The sequence below is a fragment of the Bubalus bubalis genome, chromosome 3, assembly GCF_019923935.1.
Source record: "Bubalus bubalis isolate 160015118507 breed Murrah chromosome 3, NDDB_SH_1, whole genome shotgun sequence".
In the NCBI taxonomy this organism is placed as follows: Eukaryota; Metazoa; Chordata; class Mammalia; order Artiodactyla; family Bovidae; genus Bubalus; species Bubalus bubalis.
In genome coordinates, this window is record NC_059159.1 from 144,028,476 (window position 1) to 144,034,475 (window position 6,000).

Below are 6,000 nucleotides of genomic sequence, written 5' to 3' on the forward strand. Positions count from 1 at the left end.
TGCTTATTTCATAAAGGGTGCCAGGTGGGTGCCTGAAGAGCTAGGTTCCAGACCCCTCAGCTCTTGGGGGGCTGGGGACCTCACCTTCTCCACATCCCTGTCTTTATCTGCCACAGATAATGTGTATGGCTGAAGGTGCTGCTGGAAGCTACAGAAGTCAGACTAAAAACTATCATCTGGAATCCATAATTCTATCATCATGGAATCCATAATTGGGTTGGAGAGAAGACCTCTCACCGATGAGATTGTCAACAGTCCAAGACCGTAGAGAACTGGCAGCAGTGTCTGAGGGAAAAGGAGAGCAGGGAGAATCTAAGGAGGAGGTCTGGCCATCCACTGGCCTCCACGGTGGTCAGGTTTGGGCGAGGACCCAGGGAGGGAATGCCAAGGTCAGAGGCAGGCACTGTACTATCCTTCAATCGGCCCCAAAGGAACAGAAAGGAGCCTCGCAGGTTGGCATTAGAGAAGCAGATCAGGGCCACGTTGTGAAGGCAGAGGTGAGTTTTCCTGGGAACACCGGCACAGCAAGGGCTGGAAAGCAGCGATCTGAGGTGCATGGGTCGGGTGAAAAGGTGAAATGCTGAGAGGGAGAGAGCGCCAGCCCAGTATCAGGGCTGGGTGGCTCACCGGCCGCCGGAATAGAAAGGGCCCACGAGACTCAAGGGGAGAATCAGCAAGACCCTGCTGGGGGTGAGTCCCTGCCTGAGTCATGAAGAGGGTGAAATACCTTCCACAGAAACTAGCATGTCCTGAAGACTGAAAGAGAGCTTTGTTTCCTACATTTTGAATCTGGGGGCAAAGCATCCAAGCAGAAACACCCCACGGGTAGTTGGAAATACAGAACTGGGGTTGGAAAGGGTGCCTTGGCTTCTTTAGATCCTAACTTGATTTTTTTCATCACTCCAAGGTGAGCAGTGCCATCCCAGGACAGTAGACGTTATGTTGAGCAACAACTATGTACTAAATTATTAGCTGAAGACATGCTCTCGTCAGCTCACAGCCCTACCAAAGTGGGATTATGACTCTTGCAATAGTCAGAAACTGAGTTCAGAGAAGTTAAGATATTTATCCAAGATCACATAGCTTGCAAGTGGCTGGACTGGGATTCAGACTCAGGTCTGGCTGATGGCAATGGCCACACTCTCTCCCATTCTCACTCATGACTCCCTTGACTTCTTAACGTAGGAATTCTTTCAGGTGAAACTTCTGTGTCTCTACAACTAATGCAATACCATGAGCGCAATGGTTAGTTTTTTTATATGTGTTAAATATTTATCCTTCTTTCTGTTACCACATTCCTTACACATAAATATCAGATTTTTATTAGTCTGCTATTTTGAAAAAATAAAACAAAAACAAGAACAAATAATCCTGTCCTCTTCCTGTTAAAAGCATCCAGTTTAGAGACAGCAAATCAATTATAGTTATTTGCTGAGTTAGAAATTATATTTCCTTTTTTGCAAAGTGATGGAAATTTCTGAAAGGCAAAGGAAACAATATAAGTGTATTCCTTATCTTTATTACAGAGAATTTTGTCTAGAAGATTTTGTTAATAGAATTCTTTGACAAATTTTTTGTAATTTTCTAAAAGTAAAACTTACATGCATCTCTTCCATGTAGCTCTCAGGCCAAATTCATCCATATCCATGCTAAAATATCATTTTATATTTAGGGAAGGAAAGTACATAGATTGTGCAAGGTCTCCCAGTAACTAGAAGTAAAAATTTAAGATTAGTATTTACCACTTCTACTCTTAAAGTCACGCCAGAGTCAGGCTACCTCCCATATAGTTTCAAGGGAAAATGAAATCAGAAACCTAGCTATGGTGATTTTTACTGCGTTGAAGTTTTTGCCAAATTTGAGTTCTTAAAGGAATTTCTCTCCAGGGTGTTTTGGCAGAGACCTTGCATTTTTTTTTTTTTTTTTCAACTTTCACCTGGAGCATTTAGCTGGGATCCTCTTCTGCACAGTTTGCCCCAACTCTTTCTGCCTTCTTCTTTAATTTAAATCAGAGTAAACAGTGTATGAGAGTATGCTACAATATATCTTTGCTGCTGACTACAAGTTACTTCTTCCATAACCCACTGACAGGCAGGAAATGGACAGTCTTCATTAATTTCCTGGAGAATTACCATTTTCTGTCAAGTAGCATTGCTATTTTACTCAAGGGATTTCTGCACATTAGGGAGATACCCTAGGCAAAGTGGCCCATGGGTGGCTTGGTGAAACCATTGTTTCTGTATTAATGATCGTATAATTCCATGAACCCAATCATAAAAATCAGTATGTCCACAAAGATCTAAAGCAAATTAAGTTAAACCATAGAGATATGGAAAGACATTACTTTTTTATTTAGTTTTTTATTTAATTTTTAAATCAAAATCATTGTACTTTTAATATGGTTGTTACAGACAAGGCTTTATACCTTTGTGGGCCAGGAAGAAAAAACGGACAAGAAAAAAACAAGAAAAAATGTTGGTTTGGATAATACAAATTTTGCAACCCAGGGAGAAAGTTGCAGGGCTTCATTTTATTTTTCAGCCTGTATATTAATATTAAGCTACAGGAGCCCGTTGCAGAAGCAATATTCACTTTTCCTTAGACAAAGAAAAATTAATAATTGATTTTGATGCTGAAATCTGCTTTGCAATCCTCAATCCAGGAATGGTAGCAAAACCAAAAAACTGAGCATGTGCAGGCCAACATCCCCACACTGCCCTCTGGTGGTAACCCACCTCTTGGCATCTTTGCATTGATACTAGGGGTCAGGCAGCTGGGAGCCTTGTGGACAGCTGAGGTTTGACTGCCTCGAAGGAGAGCATTGCACATAGTTTTATCCTTTTATATGCACCTCACCTTTATCACATGTCCTGGTTTTCAGTCATCTCCTGCTCACATCCCCAGTGGCCTGATAGCTACTTGGGGACAGGACCCTGTCATCTGCATCTTGTACACCTGCTTAATAGAACCCAGTGCCTGTTGGATGCATGTCAGATGTGTGAAGAAAGGGATGCCTCAGTAAACTAGAATGTCACTGAATGATTGTCCCCACCTCCCCCCTATAAGGGGATTGTGTGGTTCTTAGGTTGTATGTATCATGTGCCCACAGAACTGAGCTTAAGTGAGTGTACCTGATTAGTGGGGACATGGCATGTGGGCACCTGCATCTTGGGCCCCACTTTAGATTCAGCTTCAGCCTCTGGTCTGGCTATGTAGCTGACAACTCTTTCCATCACTGATACAGCTGATGTGACTGAGCCATCAGGGCTCAGACACAATATTTGGGAAAGTGAAAACACCAATTTTTGCTTCTCATTTCAAATCCAGGGATGCTAAATTGCAAAAGTGGAAAACACATAACAACTGTTAGCAACAGTTTGGACCTCCATAGCCTATTCACAGTGTTGCCAACCTCTTAGAAATAATACTTCCTGATGAAATAACTTAGTCCATTTTTTTTCTTTCAGAGTTCTTCTTGCCCAAGGGCAAGTCATTTCAAAGGACCTCATCTCTGAAATTAGAGCATTGATTACCTAGAATTTTCCAGCTCAGATATTTCTTGACCTTAAATCTAGTCTTGTGTAAATTATTTGTATTTTATTTGAATTCATTTAAATTTGAAAAGTAATAACTTAGACATGTTCATCCCCTTGTAGAGAGCCCCCTACTCTGTACTGCTGGTCTCTTTTCCCCAGCAGAGTCTCTAACCAGTCCATTTTTGACACTTGCCTTCACTCAAGATGGCCTTTGCAAAGATGGGCTTCTGCTTTTTAGACCTTTCAAAGGAAGCTCATGTGTATAACAATGTTCATAGCAGCATTGTTCATAGTCACCCAAAGCTGGAACCAACCTGGATGTTATTAATAACTGTAGTATGGTCCTATTCTGGAGTACTACACGGCCATGAAAATGAGTGGGCCACACAGAAGCAGGTGAATGTGGTGTGATGACATGCCTGCTCAAACACCCAGGACTGGGGGATTAAACAAAACATATGACAACAAGAAAACGGGGCAAATACTTTACATTTTAGATTTTCATTTTTTCTTGAATGGGAAATTTCATGGAAGCACACATGAGAGGAATCTGAACTGATATCTCAGAGCAGAGCTTTTCACAGTATGATTGCAAAGCCCGTCAGGATCATCCAAGGAGCTTGTGAAAACCAAAGCTGCCTGGGTCCATATTGGCTCCCCTGCATCAGAATCTTCAGGTGGGAGAGGAAAATCATAATAGAGCCCCCAGATGATGCTTATGCATTATAAACTATGAAAACTTGTTCTACAGCTTGGTTAAATCTCAAGGAGGATGGTTCTTTGTTAACCGCCTAGGTTTCTTATTGTGTCAGACATCATCGATGTCCCCTGATGGTCCAAGGCAAGGACCAAACCCTGTAACATTCAAAACTGAGGGGGACACATGCCTCCCCCATTTTCATGGGCTGTTTGAGAATCAGATTTATGGAGACCAGTTGGCCAAAGAGAGAATGCCAAGCAGCTGAAGACCCCTGAGCAGATTTTAGCCAAGATTTTTTTGGGTCAGAGAGAGGCCAAGAATGCCACTCTTAAAGAAAAAGCCAGTAAGCCAGGGAATGTGGCTGCATATTTGTGAAGAGCTTAATACGTGCTGAGCAAAAGACAAATAACAATAATCAAGCTAAGCTGTAGTGCTTTTTTCCCCTCCCTTTAAAGACATTGAAGCTCAACCCAAAAGCTGACCTCCAAGTTCCTATTTTATTATTCTAAGCCATATCGTTAGCTACAGGAAATAATCCTGTTGGTTGGAGGAAATACTTAAGAAGCAGTTTTCATTAGCCTTTGCCAAGTATACAGTGTGGATCAGAAACTGAATGTAAAGTACATTTTATGTTCACCTGGTATTAACATGTGAGATAGTTGATTCATCCTTTTGGAAATGGAGACATCTTCTGGATCAAGGTAATAAAATGAGTGACTAGATCTATGGCCAATGACAAGAGCGGGAAGGGGTTGAGGCATAAACTGGGTAACTTTAGATAAAGAGGAAATAGCTTTATTTTCCCTACCATCCCTATGGTTTTGGTGTCGACCCATTCTGTTTTCGTCACTATGAAAAGAAATTCATTTCAGAGTATCTCCCAGAATGTGATTAACTGATGAATTGAGTTGTCCTTGGTTTCTGTTCATTGCTTTACATAGCAGTTGAGAGTGTGGACTTTGGAGTCCACTGACCAGGATCAAATCCCAGTTCTGCTGCTTATTAGTGGGATGATCTGGATTGGGTAAACCGACTGTGCTGGTTTGCCGGCGACCAAGAGGTTCGCTGGGATAATGGCACAGTCGGTGCTGAAACCAGGCAGGTCCCAAGCAAACTGGGACAAGATAGCCCTCCTACACCTGGAGCAAGTTATGTCACTTCTCTATGTTTCAGTTTCCTCATCTGAGAAGTGGGGTGCTAGCCTAGCAGCCTACCCTGGGGAGTGGGGTTGGGAGAGTCCAGGAGGCAATCAGCATTGGGATCTGAGCCTGGTGCCCAGCAAGCACCAGTGTGTTTGGTCTCTTACACACTAAACACAGTCTGCTCACCCCTCCTGGCACAGAGAGGGGTGTGATGACGGATCTAGACCAGGACATCACTTAGGGATATTGTGAACCTTCCTTTGCTGTGTGGTTGGCTGAGATGCTCACAAAACAGGTGTTTGGTATGTTCCATGAAACAACAGTCATGACATGTGGGTGGTATGTTCCATGAAACAACAGTCATGACATGTGGGGCCGGAATATCCTCTACACTTCTCTGGGTGGTTGTGAGTCCACTGTCAGTAGGGTTGTGTGACCACACGCTCACCTATGAGCCATGGAAGCAGAAGGCCATGGCTCATTTCAGGAAGCTGGTAAGATGGTCACTGCCTCTGGGTGTGGACTGAGATGGGAGGAGAAAAGGGGTGGGGCTGGAGAGAGGGGAGGTCAGGGCAGACTTGGGACCTTGAGGGGTCAGAGATCTTAAAGACCACCTGAATGC